This window comes from Pan paniscus, chromosome 6 (assembly GCF_029289425.2).
Source record: "Pan paniscus chromosome 6, NHGRI_mPanPan1-v2.0_pri, whole genome shotgun sequence".
Classification (NCBI taxonomy): domain Eukaryota; kingdom Metazoa; phylum Chordata; class Mammalia; order Primates; family Hominidae; genus Pan; species Pan paniscus.
Window position 1 is genome coordinate 93,818,382 of NC_073255.2, and position 21,475 is coordinate 93,839,856.

At 40.3% G+C, this 21,475-nt stretch overlaps 1 non-coding gene across 1 annotated transcript in view; it reads left to right on the forward strand.

Moving 5' to 3' along the window:
- Positions 1-21,475, forward strand: part of LOC100995460 (uncharacterized) — a 102,760-nt gene that overhangs the window by 31,976 nt on the left and 49,309 nt on the right. Inside the window, exons 7-9 of the transcript XR_010112621.1 lie at positions 5,390-5,578; positions 8,767-8,929; positions 19,346-19,512. This is a non-coding gene — a transcript (uncharacterized LOC100995460). The remainder of the gene's footprint in view (positions 1-5,389; positions 5,579-8,766; positions 8,930-19,345; positions 19,513-21,475) is intronic.

The following is a 21,475-nucleotide window of genomic DNA, read 5'->3' on the forward strand; positions in this document are numbered from 1 at the left end:
TTCCCAGTGTGTTACCTCTTACTTATTTATTTATTTTTGAGACAGGGTTTCACTTTGTTGCCCAGGCTGGAGTGCAGTGGTGCTATCTCGGCTTACTGCAGCCTCTGCCTCTGCCTCTGCCTCCCAGGTCCAAGCGATTCTCGTGCCTCAGCCTCCTGAGTACCTGGGATTACAGGCAAGTGCCACCACACCTGGCTACCCGTGTGTTACCTCAAGTCCTCTAATTGTAGTTGTCTCTTGGTCAGTATCCGTTGTCTCCTGTTCTGTACTTCTCCCTAATCCAACCTAGAAATTGCCTCTCAAGTTTTTTGTTTGTTTGTTTGTTTTTGTTTTTTTTGAGACTGCGTCTCCCTCTGTTGCCCAGGCTGGAGTGCAGTGGCGTGATCTTGGCTCACTGCAACCTCCATCTCCCAGGTTCATGCGATTCTCGTATCTCAGCCTCCCGAGTAGCTGGGATTACAGACGTCTGCCACCATGCCCAGCTAATTTTTGTATGTTTAGTAGAGATGGGGTTTTGCCATGTTGGCCAGGCTGGTCTCAAACTCCTGCCCTCAGGTGATCCACCTGCCTCGGCCTCCCAAAGTGCTGGGATTATAGGTGTGAGCCACCGTGCCAGCTGAGGTTTTTTTTTTTTTTTTTTAATCATAGAGTAAAATTGATTTGGGAGGAGCATAATGTTCTGCGAATTTTTAAATTTTATTAGATTTATGTAAACACTTCCAGAATCAGAATACAGAACAGTTTCATCACCCCAAAAAACTTTCTTGTGCTAATCCTTTATAGTCACATCCTTTCCTACCCCTAGTTCCTAAATGGAATCGTACAGTATGTAAACTTTTAAGATTGGCTGCTATGGTCTGAATCTTTGTGTGTCCTCCAAATTCATATGTTGAAATTCTAATCCACAAGTTGATGCTACTAGGAGGTGGAGCCTATGGGAGGTGATTAGTTCATAAAAGTGGAGCCCTCATGATTGGGATTAGTGCACTTATAAGAGACCGCAGAGAGCCTAGCCATGTGAGGACATGGAGAAGGTACCTTCAATGAACCACCAGACACCAACATCTGTTGACTTCTTGATCTTGAACTTGCCAGCTTCCTGAACTGTGAGAAATAAATTTCTGTTTTTTATCACCTACCCAGTTTATGGTATTTTGTTACTGCAGCCAGAAGGAACTAAGATGCTGGCATCTATCAGCATAAAGCCTGTGAGATTCATCGAAGTTGTTGGGTGTACTGATACCTGTTGTTCTTGTTTTCCTGAGTAGCATTCTGTTGTATGGATGCACCATAGTTTGTTTATTCATTCACCCATTGAAGGATATTTTAGTTGTCATTTTTTTGTCATCACAAATATTGCTACTATAACTATTTATGTACAGAATTTTGAGTAAATAGCAGTTTTTATTTCTCTAGAGGAAATACCCAGGAGAGGGATTGCATGGTTGGATGGTCATCGTATGTATACATTTTTATGAAACCTGTTTTCTCTAGTGTCTGTACTATTTTGCATTCCACTAGGAAGGTATGAGGGTTTTAGTTGCTCTGCATCCCTGCTACCACTTAGTATTGTCAGTATTTATTTTTTTTCTGAGGTGGGGTCTCACTCTGTCACCCATACTGGAGGGCAGTGGTATGATCTTGGCTTGCTGCAGCTTCCACCTCCCAGGCTCAAGTGATGCTCCCACGTCAGCCTACTGAGTAGCTGGGACCACAACCATGCACCACCATCCCTCCCTAATTTTTTTTGTATTTTTTTTGGTAGAAACAGGGTTTTGCCATGTTTCCCAGTCTGTGTCAGTATTTTCTATTTTAGCCAGTCTAATAGATTTGAGTGATATTTCATGGTGGTTTTAATTTGCATTTCTTTAATGATTGAACAATGTTGAACAACTATTCATATGCTTATTTGCCACCATGTAAGTAACTGCAAGGGACCTGAATTTTGAGTTCTCCCTACTTAAACATAGCAAGTTAGTCTCCATGGTTTCATGGATATTGGCCCAAGACATGAAACTCCTGGGTTGGAGGCAAAAGGGGAGGACACAGGTCACAGGACATCAGCAGAACCAGCCTCATGTCCACGTGGACTACCTTTGCCCTGTAAGTTCCCTGTGGGCAATGACACAAGTAGGAAATCCAAGCTCAGGGAACTCAGCTTTCATAAGGGGTGGCAAACAAATGTTTCAAACCTTTGATATGAAGGGAGACGTTATATTTACTGTACTGGACAGTTAACAAATTGTCTTCTGCTGTGGAAGGAGCTATCATCTTTCTCTTGTAAGGATGTTCAATATACAAACATCTTTGACTGGACAGTATGTAGCAAAGGACTGTCATGGAAATGTGGGACACCGGTGTGTATAACTTCTTTGGTAAAGTGTCTGTTGAGATTTTTTGCTCATTTTTAAATTGGGTTGTTTGTTTTCTGACAGCTGAGTTTTGAGAGTTCTTTATACATTCTGGGTATGTAAGTTCTTTGCCAAATAGGTGATTTGCCATTATTTTCTCTCATTCTGTAGCTTGTCTTTTCTTTTTTTTTTTTTTTTTTTTTTTGAGGCAGAGTCTCGCTCTGTCGTCCAGGCTGGAGTGCAACTTATCTCGGCTCACTGCAAGCTCTGCCTCCTGGGTTTATGCCATTCTCCTGCCTCAGCCTCTCGAGTAGCTGGGACTACAGGCGCCCACCACAATGCCCGGCTAATTTTTTGTATTTTTAGTAGAGACGGGGTTTCACCGTGTTAGCCAGGATGGTCTTGATCTCCTGACCTCTTGATCCACCCGCCTCAGCCTCCCAAAGTGCTGGGATTACAGGCGTGAGCCACCGCGCCCGGCCGTCTTTTCATTTTCTAAACAGTTATTCCCAGAGCAAAAGTGTTTTGTTGTGTTGCCAAGTTTGGTATACAGGTTCTGTGGGCTGTGGCTTTAATGTGAGTCCATTGTTGAGAGTTTTGTAGTGCTGTTTCCATCTGTTTTGTGTATGTGCTGATCTGATGAGACCTGCATAGTGGTCTCTCCGTTAGTTCCAATTTGGAAACCTTTGGTACTGAATAGCATCAGATCCATGCATATGCAGCCTAGGGGTAAGCCTAGAAATTGCTTTCTTGAGTTCTCCTCAGCAATTTTTCCCACACTTTTTGTTCCCAAAGGGCTCATATTTTCTTTCTTTTGTCCAGAAAACTGTGGATTTAGTTACTCCACTCTGCCATGTCCTTCCACCACTGCCTGCACATTTTAGAGATTGGGAAAAATCCATAGTTCTTCTGACTCAGAGTTTGGCTCCTGCACTCTCATTTCAGCCATAGCTGCAGACAAAGCACACGATTGCTGGGCACTGTGGCTCAAGAGAAGGGGGAGATGGTAAGTGGGGGATCCCCATATTCTCTCTGGCTGTTAAGAGTTTCTTTTCACATGCCTGGAGCCCGAACTAGAGGAGCTTTCTCTGTGCTGTGGGGCCCATTTCCAGGTTGGCTGGTGGTATTGGATGGGAGAAAGTGGTAATCTGTTAGACGGCTGGGTGATACTTTCAATTCTGGTCTTCCCCACTTCTCCATTTTGCTTTTCAGAATCCTCAAAAGTAGTGCACATTGCGTACTGTCAGGTTTGATAGCTGGTGACTTTCCATCTGGACTTGGTAGCTTCGAGTTTTAAAAATCCATCATGATTTGACTTCCCACCTAACTTCTTTAGTTTACCTTCTGTCTATACTACATCATTCATATTTTACATTTGCCTTCCTGCTTCTGAGCTTTTTGTGAAAGGCATTCTTCCTGTCCAGAATATCCTTCCTCTTTCTGTCATCTTTCCAAGACACTTTCAACACAAGGCTCTTTAAGGTCTATCACCAGCATCCCCAAGTGGTCTCTCTGTACTCCCTAGGTCAGAATTTGTATGTGCGTTACTCCCCAACAGTTTTCTAACACTTTCTCTTTTTCCGTGTTTTTCAGTCTGCGTGTACTTTTGGTTATGAGCTTCATGAGGGCAAGGACGTGTTCTATCAGTTGCATCACCAGTGCCATCTAGCTCAGTTCTCTGCACACAGTTGGCACTTAGTAAATGTTTGAGTTAAATTAATGAGATCTCCAAGATATAGGGCCTAATTTTATCTGCACATGTGAGTCTCTTGAATGAATGCTGTAGAGTGCTGCTTTTTTACTGTGCTTGTTTGGCAGTTTGTTATTGTGGAGAAGAATGAGGACCATGTGGTTTCAGTTTGAAAGGAAATTGTTGCGTAGCGATTTACCATGCAGCTGTGAGACTATGAACAAATGAGTTTAAATATTATACAGTAGAAAAGAAAATTGACTTTGGAAATTATGGTATTATTTCAATTTTTTTCTCTTCTCTTCTTTCTGGACAAGGCCTTGCTCTGTCACCCAGGCTGGAGTGCAGTGGTGTGATCATAGCTCACTGCAGCCTGCACCTCCTAGAGAGGCGATCCTCCTGTCTTAGCCTCCCGAGTAGCTGGGACTACAGGCATACACCATCACACCTTGCTAGTTTTTGTATTTTTTTGTAGAGATGGGGTCTTGCTGTGTTGCCCAGGCTGGTCCTGAACTCCTAACCTCAAGTGATCCTCCCACCTTGGCCTCCCAAAGTGGCACGAGCCACTGTGCCCATACTGGGTTTGTTTGTTTTTATTTACAGTAGCCATCCTAATGGGTATGAAGTGATATCTCATTGTGGTTTTGATTTGCATTTCTGTGATGATTAGTGATGTTGAGCATTTTTTCACATGTTTGTTGGCTGTTGGTATATCTTTGGAGAATTGTCTATTGAAGTCCTTTCCCATTTGTTAACTGGATTATTATTATTATTTTTTTGTTATTGACTTGTAGGAGTTCCTTTATATTCTGGATATTAACCCTTTATTAGATATGTGGTTTGCAGATATGTTCTCTCATTCTGTGTGTTGTTCCTTTTTACTCTGTCAGTTGGTTCCTGTGTTGTGCAGACGTTTTAAATCTTGATGTAATTAATGTATTTGTCTGATTTCGCTTTTGTTGCCTGTGCTTTTGGTGTCATGTCCTAGAAGTCATTGCAAAATCCAGTGTCGGGAAGCTTTTCCCCTAAGTTTTCTAGTTTCCAGCCTTTACATTTAGGTATTTAATCCAATGTTAGCCCTTTCTTAATGGGTTCTGTGTATTTTCGGCAGGGAATAAGTCTTTAATATGACTGTTTCAGGAATTTACCATAGTTAACTTTTCCTTTTTCCTTCTTCCTTCCTCCTCTCTTTCCCTCCCTCATTCCCTCCCTCCTTCATTCCCTTCTTCCCTCTCTTACAGCTTGAAGATAATGGAATCACTCACTTTTTGTTCATAATTGGTAAGATTTTAGTTAGTAGAATGATAATTCCTTTTCAACAGCACTTTCTTGTTTGTTCATTGGTTAGCAGGAAGAAGATGAGCCTTAAGTCTGAACACTGAGGAATTCATGTGCATCAGTCAGACCTCCTGTGCAAGAAAGGATGTGGTTACTACGGCAACCCTGCCTGGCAGGGTTTCTGCTCCAAGTGCTGGAGGGAAGAGTACCACAAAGCCAGGCAGAAGGAGATTCAGGAGGACTGGGAGCTGGTGGAGCGGTAAAAGGACTTAACTAGGGGTAGTTGAACAGTGATGTGACTGGATACATACTTCTGTCACCGTCCAGATACATTTTTTTAAATTTTTGCTTTGACCTATCAGCAAGTCAGTTTAAAATTAAGGAAAAGGATGTTTTCTCCTCTTCTTCTCAGTCAACCTTTAATGAACAGCTTTCAATAGTTTCTTCATTTTGTGTATGTCTTAACTTCTGATTATATTCTTTGGGTTGTGTTAGCTCTCAAATTTAGACAATAAGCTCCTTGGAATGGAAGAGTGGAGATAGGCATATTTCCCGGTGAAGATTAAATGAGCTAATAAATATGATGTACCCAGTGCAGGGCTTGCAAATGGCACTCATCAAGCATTATTTCCCTTGTTCTTTTAATATATTCAGCGTGGCATGTAGCTCAGTGATAAAACACAGTAGTAGAAATCTGTTGACTTGTATACATAGTCCTTGCATTATAGAAATTTAACTTTTCCTTAAAAATTAGGTTAGTCAAAGGCAGTTTATATTATCTGGAAATACAGTGATGTTAAAAATTAAATAATGAGCCAGGCGCAGTGGCTCATGCCTGTAATCCTAGCACTTTGGGAGGATCACCTGAAGTCAGGAGTTTGAGACCAGCCTGACCAACATGGTGAAACCCCATCTCTACTAAAAATATTTAAAAAGTTAGCCAGGCGTGGTGGTGCGCACTTGTTATCTCAGCTACTCAGGAGACTGAGGCAGGAGAATTGCTTGAACCCAGGTGTCGGAGGTTGCAGTGAGCCGAGATCGTGCCACTGCACTCCAGCCTGGGTGACAGGGTGAGACTCTGTCTCAAAAAAAAAAAAAAAAATTAAATGATGGGATGGCTAGTGAGCATAGGAACTAATAAAATGCCATGAATAATGTTAATTCTTTGCCAGAGCATTTTGGAAATTCTAAAACTGCTTCAACAGAAGAAAGTCAAATGGAATTCTGCCAACTCTTCTTGCTAGTTTTTTTGTTTTTTTCATCCAGTCAGCCAATATTTGTTGAGTGACTATTTTGCTGGCATCTGTGGTGAACTCAGAGAATTAGAAATTACACATTGCTTTCAGTGACTGTGGTCAATCAAAGAGAAAATTTTAGCCCAGAACATGAATGATCTCCTCAGGGTTTCCACTGCATGCCTGATGCTGTCAGTAGCAGATCCTGTTTCAAAAACAGAGTAGAGGGCACTAGGCACCAACTGCCTCAGCTTCCTCCCCTTGCCACATAAAAATGTACTAATACCTTTATATTAACTTCTTGTCTGTCCCAGAGAAAGAGGTGTCCTGATTCCATCCTCAGACTTAGCACCTCCACCTGTGATTTTTGTTTCTATTTCTTACTGCTTTTAATTGTGACCCTGCTAAATCTCTTGGAAAGCTTGTAAAAGCAGTGATTGCTGGACCTTACTCTTAGAGTCTCTGATTTTAGTAATTTGGGAGTAAGACTAGAGAATCTGCATTTCTAACAAGTTGCCTGGTGATGCTGCTGCTGCTGTCTGGGGAATCACACTTGGAGAACCACTGTCTTATAGATAGTGCTTGAGTTTTTTGTTTTGTTTTGTTTTGAGACAGGGTCTTGCTCTGTCACCCCAGCTGGAGTATAGTGGTGCAGTCTCAACTCACTGCATCCTCTGCTTCCTTGGCTCAAGTGATCCTCCTGCTTCAGCCTCCCAAGTAGCTAGGACTACAGGAGCATGCCATCATGCCCAGCTAATTTTTGTATTTTATGTAGAGACAGGGTTTCACCATGTTGCCTAGGCTGGTCTCAAACTCCTGAGCTCAAGTGATTCGGCCGCCTTGGCCTCCCAGCGTGCTGGGATTACGGGCGTGAGCCCCCGCACCCGGCCTGTGTTTGTTATTTATTACAGATGGTTCACATGCAGCTAATCCGAAGCCAAATTTATTGCTTTTATTTATTATTCTCCCCATTCTGAACATTTTCCTCCTAACCCTTCTCGTGAGTCAGTTAATGGCATCATTCTTTACCAAGTTAGCTAAAAAACCTTGGTTTCACTCTTGATTTCTCTTTAACCTCCCTTGGCACCTACAATTTGACCAAGTTCTGTTTGTTCCAACTTAGAAAAGTCTTTTGAATTTTACCTTTTCTACTCCTCTTTTCCAGGTATTTATTTTCTTTTACTTAAACCTTTATAATATACTCTTAATTCCTGTCCATGTCTCTGGTTTCTCTATCCTTCAAGTTGTTCTTACAGCTACCTGCATGATCTTTCTAAAGCACAGATCTGACAACAATAACTTCTTGGATTTACAGTCTTTCTTGCTTCCCCACCGCATGATGAAATCCAGAATAGGCTTAGCAATGGGCTTAGCAATCAAGATTCCCTACCCTCTGGTGCCTTCCTGTGTAGCCAGCATCACAGTTCATCACACGCCAGTGCTCTGGCTACATTCAGCTTGTTGTGAAGCAAACCACAGGCTTGCACATTCGTAGTTCCTTCTTCCTGGAATGTCCTTTCACTTAGAATCCTAATCATCCTTATCAGTCAGGCGTGGTGGTGTGTGCCTGTAGTCCCAATAACTTGGGAGGCTGAGGGATGAGAATTGCTTGAACTTGGGAGGCAGAGGTTGTAGTGAGCTGAGATCGTGCCATTACACTCCAGGCTGGGTGATGGAGTGACACACTGTCTCAAAAAAAAAAAAAAACAGAAACAAAAAAAGGATCCTGTTTGTCCTTTAAGACTCACCCCAAACAGCACCGTTGTAAAGCCTCATCAGACTCCTCCAGCAGATTGCGTTGTTCTTTTCTGTGTTCTCACAGCACTCAATTTTTACTCTCTGATGTAGCAGCTGTCCCATTATATAGCAGTTGTTTACTTACCTTTTTGTTTGTTCCAACCTTGAGCTTGTTAGGGAAAAGGACTAGACTTTCTTTATTTCACTGAGCTTGTTGGGGAAAAGGACTAGACTTGGTTTCTTTCATGTAATCCTAGAGCAGTTGCTGAATGAGCATGAGAAGATCCCATTTGAAATCTGTAGTGCATGAAGAGCAGTCCATCCTGTAGCTATGTGAGACCTCAGACTGATTTTGCATATTCAGTCTCTAGTTCTAAAATCTTTAGATCCTCCTGAATAAATGGAGTAATAACCTTCAGATACAGAGAAATCTTGGAGAATATCTAGATCATTCTAATCCTCTCTTGAATTGCAGACTCCAGCGGGAGGAAGAGGCCTTTGCCAGCAGTCAGAGCAGCCAAGGGGCCCAATCCCTCACATTCTCCAAGTTTGAAGGAAAGAAAACCAACGAGAAGACCCACAAGGTTACCACAGTGAAGAAATCTTCAGTGCGTCTTCCAGGGTCAGATCAAAGAAGGGTAATGTTCTGATACTCTTTTTTTTCTTCTCTGCCTGAGTGAGACACAGAGTAGATCCAAAATGCTTATAGGCTCAGCTTTGTAATTTCTGTCAACTTTTTGAGAACATCAGCTCAGATTTGAGACTGAAATTGGGTTTGAGGGTCAGACAATATATGAAACCCATACTCTCTTTGGTCAAAAGACATTGTGTTTTAGAGAAATTTGTTTACTCTGTAGGAGGAGTCAAGAGAATTGAAATAGGTAGTTTTGTTTATGAAATTCATGCCTATCCAAGTGACTGTCTCTTTGGATGTTTTGTTTTTTGTGCCTTTATTTGTGGATCTTGGTTTGTTCTGTGGCATAATACCCTCACTGTTCATAGCTTGTCAGAAATGGTGATTTCTAGGCTTGAAAGTCATCTGAGAGAGAGATTTTCTGCCCGAGAGCTTATTTGAGAGACAGCTTGTGTCTTGGGGAAGTATATTGAGAGCATATAGGAAAAAGCCCACGTTGGGCTCTTGGGGGGATGAAAGTGAGCCATAGTAGCTATTTTCCAGTGCATGGATTTGTATGTAGGTGATCATATTCACCCGGCTTCTTAAAGTGCCATATAACCAGCAAGAAGATTGTCACGTAAGTCACAGGTGTTCTACAATTGAGCAGACAAGCCAGTTGAAATGGCCCAACATGAAGCAAGAAAGAATCTTTGTCGTTAGGCCTTGGTCTCTGAAAATTTATGTTGGTACTCAGAGTTATGCAGTCAATGTGAAATAATGAGGGAGACTGGGAACCGACACTGATGCTGTCAGAAGACCTGTTTTCTGGGAGCCCCCTCTCTTGCTCCCCAGTTCCTAACCTGGGGTAATTGTAATGAGTTCTCCCCTGGAGGCAGGGGAATGAATAATAAGACAGTGTTACCCCTTAAGACCCTTGCCAATCTTCTAGGTTTTGTGACTTTTGCTGTTTCCTTTTGTTTTATTATAAGGAAATAAAAGGAAATATTGCTTACCAAAAACACACTTCTCCTTAAGACATGGATACCAGATGCGGTGGCTCATGCCTATAATCTCAGCACTTTGGGAGGCCACGATGAATGGATCACCTGAGCTTGGGAGTTTGAGACCAGCCTGGGCAACATGGTGAAACCCCATGTCTACAAAAAATACAAAAATTATCCGGGCACACCTGCATGATTACATGATTAATTTGGTTGTTTCTTGGTTGGCTGCCAGTTGTAGCTATTTTGTCTCTACTAAAAAGGGGAAAAAAATTAGCACCTGCCAGAGATTAAATAAGTATGTATTCGGCTCATGATTTATTTATTAGGAGGTGAAATTTCCAAGTGGTTAGTAAGGTGACTTTGGAGTCACTCCTGGTTTGAGTCCTAGCTTTGTCATTTACCACCTTTGTGACCCTGGGCGGACTAACAATTCCAAGTCTTGTCCACACTGAGGGACAGTAATACCTATCAGAGATATGTGATGAGGATTCAATGAGTTGACATATGTAAAGAGCTTAGCATAGTGCCCGACACACATGTTAGATCTCCAGTAAGTGTTAGCTTTTTTAAAATGCAAGTTATTCTTCTGATAGAATAATCTTGCAGGGAGCTCAAGGCCATTTATTATTAAGATCCTTCATTTCTATTTAGCTTAAAGTCTGTTTCTTGATGATACGTAGTGAAATGGTAAGTATTTATAACAGATGAAATAGTAAAAAAATTATAAAATTATCAGCTCTAATAGCCTCATTTTGCAGATGACAATATGACAGTCCATAAATGTTAACTGATTTACCCAAGGTTGCACAATGAGTTTGTGTATGAGAACTCAGGTCTCCTAACTCTTGGGTCAATATTTTTCCATTATATTCCTTTGTTCAATGTGTATACTTCAGAAACCCAGGTTATTTAATGTGTATAATAAATAGTAAATATATATATATATAATTAAGTTTCTGTTACTTAAGTACGTAATTGTCATTTATATTCACTGACTCCCCTTGGTGATTTTAAAAACCTATGTCCCAAAAGCCTCTGTACAGTGTGCATGATACTATGGAAAGAAGATTTACAATTTAGTGCAGAGTCTGTACTTTAAAAAGAAACAATTCTGGAGCTGGGTGCAGTGGCTTCTACCTACCTGTAATCCCAGCTACTTGGAAGACTAAGGTAGAAGGGTTACATGAGCCTAGGAGTTAGTGGCTCCAGTGAGCTGTGATTGTGCCATTGTATTCCAGCCTGGGCAGCAGAGTGAGACACCATCTCTAAAAAAATTAATTAATTAAAAAAAGAAACAATCCAAGTGACTTTTATTTAAAAAATATGTATGCAGAACGGTTTTTACCTTTGTTCTTGTTTCCCCCCGCCCCCCATCTTTTCGAATGGTAGATTTGTACTTTCTATTTTTTGTTCTTTAGTTGCTTTTTGTCAGTAGAAAGCTTTTGGGGATAAAGACCTTAAAGCATTTAAAAATTTATGTTAGAAAAGAAGATTCCATTATGTCTTTGTTTCACAGATCACTTAATATAACTTAGCCAGGTAAATTTTGCATTTCACACTGATTACTTGTTTGGCCATTGTGTTTGGATAAGGTTAGCCTAAGTGCAGTTTTAATATATTGGATCTAGACTAGAAACAGACTTTTTGGATTCTGTATTCTTTATCTTCTTTAGTCCATGATGCCCTTGCTCTTGGTATTTTACTTGTTTCTATTAGTAGCATAAAGGAAAGCTTTTACGCCATACATAGCAGCTTGGAAGCAGACAAAATACAAATAAACTTCTATGGAATTTGAAGACTATTTTCACATTCTTTTAGAGTTGGATACGCCTTCAGAGAAAGTAAATCTTGACTGTAAAGACTCAGTTAAAGTGTTTTAGTCTCCACAGTCTGGGTGAGTGAGGAAGTCATAGTGGTTGGCCAAGCTGAGATACTTGCTTATACATTCCAAAGTGCCCTTTTCTTTCAGAACTCCTGTAATCTTGTCATCACAAGTAGAATCTTGTGTACCTCTTTCACAAATGGATCTGAAGACAGTAATCCTACAAAGCATATCTTTTCTTTTTTAGAGTTAAAATACCAATACCACCCAGACCTTAGACTCTAAACACTTTATTCATTAAAGTGAACCAGGGCTTCTTAGAGAAATGACTGATTCTGGGGCTGGGGCAGGGAAAAAAAGGCCCCTTCAATATTTCGGGGACATTTCAGAAGATCTAGAAGCCAGCTTGGAGGGGTTTCCACTGGCCAAGTCTGGGATAATTTGAGTGTCAAAATAAATAAGGACAATAAGGCCGGGCACAGTGGCTCACAACTGTCATCCCAGCACTTTGGGAGGCCGAGGTGGGCAGATCACCTAAGGTCGGGAGTTCGAGGCCAGCCTGGCCAACATGGCGCAACCCCGTCCCTACTAAAAATACCAAATTAGTCAGGTGTGGAGGTACGTGCCTGTAATCCCAGCTACTTGGGAGGCAGAGTCAGGAGAATCGCTTGAACCCGGGAGGTGGAGGTTGCAGTGAGCTGAGATTGTGCCACTGCACTCCAGCCTGGGCAACAAAGTGAGACTCCGTCTTAAAAAAAATAAAGTGAAGAAATCAATAAATAAGGACAATAAATGAAGTATAACTGATTGAACAAAATCATAATCCATGTGTTAATTTAACTAGTAAAATAGAGAAATACGGCCAGCACAGGGGCTCATGCCTGTAATCCTAGCACTTTGGGAGGCCGAGGCAGGCGTATCACCTTAGGTTGGGAGTTCGAGACCAGCCTGACCAACATGGAGAAACCCGTCTCTACTAAAAAAATACAAAATTAGCTGGGCGTGGTGGCACATGCCTGCAATCCCAGCTACTGGGAGTCTGAGGCAGGAGACTCGCTTGAACCCGGGATGCAGAGGTTGGGGTGAGCCGAGATCATGCCATTGCACTCCAGCTGGGGCAACGAGCAAGACTCCGTCTCAAAAATAAAAAAAAAAAATAATAATAAAATAGAGAGGTTATAGTCATGTTAGTAGTAAAAATTGATTCAGGTAAAGTTTATCTGGGTGCTAAATCTGGGATGAGGGGAGCGAGTTTCCTAGGAAACAAGTTATGAACATGATCTCAAATTCACTGCCTATGAATTATTTATGTATTTATTTATTTTTCTTTTTTTCCTTTTTTTGTGGAGACGGGAGGTGGGTCTTGCTATGTTGCCCAGGCTGGTCTTGAACTCCTGGCCTCAAGTGATCCCACCACTGCAGCCTCAAAGTGCTGGGATTACAGGCGTGAGCCACCATGCCCAGCCAGATTATTCATTAATTATAAATGGAGAAATGGTAACTATAAAATGGGGATGTATGAGGCAAGGATAGATGTTATGTGCTTCCAGACATGACACTTTGAGAACACAACATCATTTATGAAATATCTAAGCCGAAAATTTTTAACAACCTGAATCCAGTCATGAGGACACCCAATCTAAATGACATTCAACAAGATACCTGGCCTGTGTTCTTCAGAAATGTCATGCCGAGAGAAACAAAGGCTGGGAAAATTGTGAACTGCTCGTTGTGAACAATTGAGAAAATTGGAATATGGATTTTCAATTGAGTAAAAGTATTCTATCAATGTAAATTTTCCTGAATTTGGTAACTATCCTGTAAGGTACATAAAACAATGGCTTAATCCCTTTGCATTGCTACAGAAGAATACCTGAGGCTGGGTCACTTACAAAGGAAAGAGGTTCATTTGGCTCATGGTTCTGCAGGCTGTGGAAGAAGCATGGAGACGGCCAGGTGCAGAGGCTCATGCCCCTAATCCCAACAGTTTGGGAGGCCAAGACGGGCAGATAACTTGAGGCCAGGAGTTGGAGACCAGCCTGGCCAACATGGCAAAACCTTGTCTCTGTTGAAAATACAAAAATTGGCCAGGCATAGTGGCCCATGCCTGTAATCCCAGCTACTTGGGAGGCTGAGGCAGGAGTATCACTTGAACCTGGTTGCAGTGAGCCGAGATTGCGCCGGTGTACTCCTGCCTGGGCTGCAGAGTGTGAGACTCCTTCTCCAAAAAAAAAAAAAAAAAAAAAAAAAAGAGAGAGAGAGAAAGATTGGGCAATGGAAGGCTTGATAATCATGGTCTACTTGCTATTCCTGAAATACAAGCTTTGTTTCTGTATTAAAAAAAACATAAAGTGCAGCCCGGTCCAGTGGCTCATGCTTGTAATCCCAGCATTTTGGAGACTGAGGCAGGAGGATTGCTTGATCCCAAGAGTTCAAGACCAGCCTGGGTAACAGTGAGATCCCATCTCTTAAAAATAATAATAGTAATTAGCCCGGCTAGTGCCTGTAGCCCCATCTATTCTGGAGGCTGAGGTCGGAGGATCATTTGAGCCTGGGAGGTTGAGGCTGCAGTGAGCTGCGATCATGCCACTGTACTCCAGCCTGGGTGACAGAGCGAGACCCTGATTAAAAAAAAAACAAACAAAAAAAAAACGCAAGGTGACTTTAAGTTGAAGAGCAAGCACTTGCCATTTGAGCCCTAGCTAAAACTATAAACTGTAATGTGGGTGAGGTTGTTCTTTTCCCTATTTCCTTCTTCTTCACTTCTTTCACCTTACACACTGAATCCCTATTGGCTGTTCAAACATAACTCACCTCCTCCCTGTGTACCAAACACCTGAACTGTCTCTCACTTTCCCCTCTCTAATCCAAACTTCTGGCCTCTTAGTAGGGGTTGATTTTTAGCAAGCTTAGAGAAAAACAACAAAGTGTTGATTTTAGTAACTTGTATGATCGTAAGTAGCTAATAGAATTAATCTTCATTTACATTTTAAAAGGAGTTTTTTTTCTTTTTTAAGCAAAAGTGTCTCTTTGGAAAAGTATGTGTGGGAGGGAAGCATGTTATAAGCAAAGCAATAAAGGAAATGAGTAGGGTTTTCCTGTCTTTGACTGGTGTACAGACCTCTAAAGTCAGAGGGATTGGTGTTATTCTAAGAGTCTTCAGTCCTCTCTTTGGCTTACTGAGGTAGTTGTAGCATAGTCAACAGCTCAGGCTTTGGATTTAAGCGCACAGACCTGGGTTCAAATTCCAGTCTTTATAAGTGACTGCCACATTATTCAAGTTACTTAACATATTCAAGCCCCAGCTTCCTCATTTGTAAATATCATAAGTGTACTACCTGATAGACTTGTGAGGATTATACAAAATAGCATTGTAAAAGTACCTAGTGCATAATAGGCATTACCTATATGTAAGTTTATACTACCATTATTATTTTGTCAGATGGAATATGTATTATGTTTTTATTGGGTTGAGTGTTCTATCAATGTCAGGTAGGTCAAGTTGGTTGATAACATCATTCAAGTTTTCTGTCTTTACTGACTTTTTAAAAATCACCTGTCAATTACTAAGCGAGGAGTATTGAAATCTCCAAATATCATTGTGAATTTGTTTCTCCTTTCAGTTCTATCAAATTTTGTTTTATGTGTTTTGAAGCAGTGTTATTAGTATATACAAATTTAGGATTGCTGGGTTTTCTTGAAGAATTAACCCCTTTTTTATGATGAGATACCTCTCTGTGTTCTTGATAATATGGTCCATGTTCTTAAGTTTACTTTGTCTAACATTGGTATAACCACTTAAGCTCTATTTCATTGTTTCAGAGTATCCTCTTCCTTTCATTAGTTTTTAACATATTTGTATCTTTATATTTAAAGTAAATTTCTTACAGACAACATGAAGTGAGGTCTTGTTTTTTAATCTAATCTGATAATCTCTGACATTTAATCAGACTGTTTATAGCACTTATATTTAATGTGATTTTTGATAAGGGAAGTTTTACCCCTGTCATCTTGCTTTTTGTGTTTATCTCATCTTGTTTTAGTTCCATTTCTCCTCTTTTCTTGCCTTCTTTATGACCACACCTTTATCTCCACTATCAGCTTGTTAGCTACACCTCTTTGTTCTGTTTGGTTTTGTTTGGTTTTTGTTACTGGTTGTTCTGGGGTTTACAGAATACATCTTTAACTTACCTTCAAATAATATTTATACCACTTTACAGAAAAAATTTTTTTTAATAATAGTATTATACGACTTTACATATAAGAATCTTAAACAAGATTCTTATATTTCTTCCTCCTGTCCTTTGTGCTGTGGTTCTACATGTTACTTGGTGGTTCTTTCTCTCATCTTGGGTAGTTTCCTCATATGCATGTGCAGTACTCAGCCACACTCAAGGGAACCCTCTGCAGATACCTGGAGCTTTTTCTGTGTAGCCTTCTCCCGTCCGTAGTGTTTGCATGATATTTTGCCATGCAAATTCTGGTCACATCGGCCTCCCTGAACTCCAAATGCTGTCTCCTCAATTCAGCAAGTCAGCTAGGCTCTGTTTGAGTGGCCTCTCCCTGTGCCATGACTTTAAAACTCTCCCAGCAGTGAGCTGGGACACTCTAGGACAGACTGTATTTGTTTCCCTTCTTTCAGGAGTTAATCTGCTGTTTGCTTGTCATCCAATGTCTGAAAACCTTTTGTTCATATATTTGTCTGACCTTTCAGTTGTTAAGATAGTAGGGTAAACCTGATGCCATCAGAGTATTCCATCATGACTAGAAGCGGAATTATCAGACAGAGAAGGATTTTTGATAGAGAATTTTTTCCTAATCATACAGATGTCAGCACAATCTTTGGTTTTTTATTTACATAAAAAAATTTTAGAAAAGATGTTGCCCTTTTTGTTTTGAATTAGATTGTACCTGATTTATTTATGTGCTTAAAAAAATAGGTAGTATATCCAAATGACTCAAACGTAACAGGTATGGTTAGAAGTTTCCTTTCTACTTTGTCTCTCGCCCATCTAGTTCCTAAGTACCTTTGCTATTGTTCCCCTACTTTTTTTTTTTTTTTTTGAGACAGAGTCTCACTCTGTCGCCCAGGCTGGAGTGCAGTGGCACGATCTCGGCTCACTGCAAGCTCTGCCTCCTGGGTTCACGCAGTGGCTCCTGCCTCAGCCTCCCGAGTAGCTGGGACCACAGGTGCCTGCCACGACACCCAGCTAATTTTTTGTATGTTTAATACAGACGGGGTTTCACCGTGTTAGCCAGGATGGTCTTGATCTCCTGACCTCGTGATCCGCCCGCCTCGGCCTCCCAGTGTGCTGGGATTACAGGCGTGAGCCACCGCGCCCGGCCTATTGCTCCCCTACTTTCACAGAACTTTTGTTATTAGTTTCTTATGTATCCTTCTGTGCTTTTATTCTAATTTATAAACACATATATTCTTACCCCGCTACCCCCTGTTTTATATAAAACACAGCACAGTGTACATCCCTTACTTTTTTTTTTTTTTTTTTTTTTTTTTTTTGAGACCAGGTCTCACTCTGTCACCCAGGCTGGAGTGCAGTCAGACTCCTGGGCTCAAGTGATCCTTCTGTCTCAGCCCCTCCAAATAGCTGGCACTATAGGTATGCACTACCATGCCTGGCTAATATTTTTACTTTTTGTAGAGAGAGCATCTCACTATGTTGCTAATTTATGTTTTTGCTTCCAATACATTTATGAGCTCTTTCCATACATATCAGTACACAAGAAGCATACTTTTTAATTTTAAAACCCTATGGCATTTTATTTTATGGATTAAAGGATAATTTATTTAGTCCATCAGTGATGGCCAGTTATTTCCAGTCTTTTGCTATTACAAGTAATGCTAAAATGTACATATTTCATTTGGTACATGTAAAATTTTATTAGTAGAAAATTTTGGAGAAATAGAAATGTTAGGCCAGGCGCAGTAACTCACACCTGTAATCCCAGCACTTTAGGAGGCTGAGGCAAGCGGATCACCTGAGGTCAGGAGTTCAAGACCAGCCTGACCAACATGGAGAAACCCCTTCTCTATTAAATATACACAGTTAGCCAGGCGTGGTGGCACATGCCTGTAGTCCCAGCTACTTGGTAGGCTGAGGCAGGAGAATTGCTTGATCCCAGGAGGTGGAGGTTGTTAACCGAGATCGCGCCATTGCACTCCAGCATAGGCAACAAGAGTGAAACTCCGTCTCAAAAAAAAAAAAAGTCCTGAAGATAAAAGATTATAAGGAGTTACTCTGAGAGCCAGACGCGGTGTTTCGTACCTGTAATTCCAGCATTTTGGGAGGCCGAGGTGGCGGATCACCTGAGGTCAGGCGTTCGAGACCAGCCTGACCAACATGGCGAAACCCCGTCTCTACTAAAAATACAAAAAATAGCTGAGCATGATGGCACACATCTGTAGTCCCAGCTACTTGGGAGGCTGAGGCAGGAGAATCGCTTGAACCCAAGAGGTGGAGGTTGCAGTGACCCGACATCACACCACTGCACTCTAGCCTGGCGACAGAGTGAGACTGCATCTCAAAAAAAGAAAAAAAAAATACAAAAATTAGCTGGGTGTGGTGGCACTCACATGTAATTGCAACTAGTTGGAGACTGAGCCAGGAGAATCGCTTGAACCTAGGAGGCAGAGGTTGCAGTGAGCTGAGGTCTTGCCACTGCACTCCGGCCTGGGCAACAGAGCAGTACTCTGTCTCAAAAAAAAAAAAAAAAAAAATCAAATAAAACATACCTTTTTAAAAAATTATTTTTAGGAAATCATTGGGATATGGGGAACTTAAATTCCTTATAAACATTAGAGAGCATAGTTCAAAATCAGGAGGCTTAGAATGTGGTCAAAGACCAAGTGGTAGTTCATACTTTCTGAAAGCACTTACTGCCTATTACAACATCCTTACCTCTCTTGTGTAAATGTCCCATTTTCCTTTCAGTGTGTTTATCTGAAGAGGGGAAAGAATTGTCTGCCCAGCCGGTGGGATAGTGTAGTGCATGTTTCCCTTGTCTCTTCATTGTATGCTTTGTCGTGTTCATCATGCTATTAATACTTTGGATTCATTCTTTCACTTTGATCAGTATGACTCACCAACGAAATGGTGGGTAAATAATTGTGAGTCTCCACATAAACACATTAACCTTTGCCTTTTTGTCAAGTAAAATGGGATTTGGAAAGGTTGTCTAACATTTATAAGTCATCTAACATTTCAGTGCTTCTATTGATTGTTATTCTATTTGTTGACTGGTTTTATACACTCCAGCAGTCTTTGAGAAGCCTAGTGGTGCCATTTCAGTGTTCATGATTGAAGATATAGATCAAAGCATGGTAGATTTTGGCAAAGAAAATATTAATAGAACAACTTTTATTTCAGTAGGAATATCTTTTAGATAATGTAGTTTTGTCTACTCATACTTCCTACTTGTAAAACAGATTTAGTTTACTTTAAGGAAAGTTGTCCAATCATTCAAACATAAAATGATTTAAATTCAAGTTTAACCTTGATGAAACATAATTTAAATAACCTTAGGTAAGATACTTAAAGTAATTCCACGCATGGATCTTTTATGTCATGAAACTTTCTATGTTTAATTTTCCCAGCAGAAATTCAGGAAGCAAAAGCCAGTCCTTCCATAAACCGGCGAACCAGCATTGAAACGGATAGAGTGTCTAAGGAGTTCATAGAATTTCTCAAGACCTTCCACAAGACAGGCCAAGAAATCTATAAACAGACTAAGCTGTTTTTGGAGGGGATGCATTACAAAAGGGTAGGTTGAGAATAACCACATAGAAACAAAAAGCTTTGGTTTGAGAAAAGGTCTTAGGGATAGTATAGTGCAACCTTGTCATTTTATACCGGAGAAAATCAAGACCAAGAGATGTTAAATTACTTACATAAGAAAAGCCTCTGAATCAAGCTAAAACCCAACTCTGAGGCTAGTGCTTTTCCACTGCAACTCAGTGGTGTTTGGATCATCTTTGTGTGGAAATTCTGACCTTGAAGCCACTTGAATTATGTGCTTTTAGTAACAGGCCTTTTTGACTTGTGACCTTGTAAATAGTATAAACTGCCATAGTAGACCTTTAACTCTGTGCAACCATTGTTAGGCCAGTGGCAGTAATTTTAAGGGTTGTTGTTGTTGAATTCTGTTTTGTTCTTTGTATTTTGATTTTGAATTTTTTCATTCAGTTAGAGAAAGGACAGAATTTAGACAATGAAAGGGACTTCAGCAACTATGGAGTTTCAGTCCCTTTATTTTATAGATGAGGAAGTTGAGAGCCAAAGAGGATAAGTGACTTGTCCAAGGTTACACAGCTAGATTTTGCCAATGTCAAGTAGTTGTGACTTCCACACCTGTTTCTTTTATCCATAATTTCTGACCCATAATTTCAGTGGCAATAATTCATAAGACTGCCTGTAAAGGAATTCATTTTGTAAATAGGGATTAATTCTGTTGTAACATTCTATAACTATTAAACTCAGAATTAGCTCCAAAAGTTCCTTCTATGCAGTAAGGAAGTCTTAGAAAGAAAAAGGAAATTAGAAAAGCAGCAGGGGTGTTTAACTGTTTAGCTGTATTCTAGCTGGGGTCAGCAATCACTAGGCTAATAAGCAGTGGACTTGTGTTGAAATAATTTTTAGATATTGAATTCAGTTTGTAAAGGAGAAAAGCTTGCTTTCTTGCCCTTCAGAAATGTAATTAGACTGTGTAAGTAAGTAGCTGTCTTTCTCTAGGTATTTTTTCTCTCTAGAGTAAAACATTTGGAGTTAAAACAAGTGAGCTGTTATTGATTTCTTTTTAAGTTAGGAACCATGATAGATATCTTTAATATGGAAAAATTCAGAGTTTATGTGACATACGTCTTTCATTTTTATCAGAACTAAAAACTGAGGTTTTGTACTTATTCTTGAGCCCACATGAAATGTTGATGGGATAGCTATACTAACTTAGAATATGTATATTGTAGTACTTAAGCATATATGCTGTATAATAATATGTTTTAGAAAATTGCTCAACTTGGATTTGATGTTTTTCTTTTGCTCAGAAGTGTGATGTGTTCTTGTTCTGTAATAATTTAGTAGACTTCTAAATTAGTGTACTAAAGTAAAGAGGTAATTAACTAGTACAAATATCACCATGCCTATTTGTAAGGCATCACTAGTTTATATCAGACACCTGGATATGGCCTCAGATTTCTCCTGTTTGAAGAGCCACTAAGCCACCTATTTTCCATTTCTACACTATGTGTTTCATAGTTAGGTGGCCAAGTCCTGTGCATGTATCTCCAGTATCTTTAGTGTCCAACATGAAGTCTGCACATACTGTATATGAAAGAGATGTTTTTTAAACTGAATGTCCCTAGAGAAGCCCTTTTGGCCTTTGGCTGCAAGTTAATGTCCTTTCAAATAAGTAAATAAACACTCTTTACACCTGAACTAACCTAACTAACTTCAGATCAGTAATCATATAAATTTCTTGGGGCAGTTCCTCTGACGTTGTGAAGAATGTGGTAGTATAAAATAGCCTTTGTACTCAATTTATCAAAACTGCTTAAAAACTTTAAATTCATGTTATTCCCACCAACTAAACTTTGTAGATGGTATCCTAAGGGCCTATGCAATATGAGAATTCATTCTTACCTGTTTAAAAACTGCCCAGGCAGCCTTGCCATAAACGGATAATTGTTCCTACTGCATCCCACAGTATTTGCTTTCTAAAATTTCTGAGA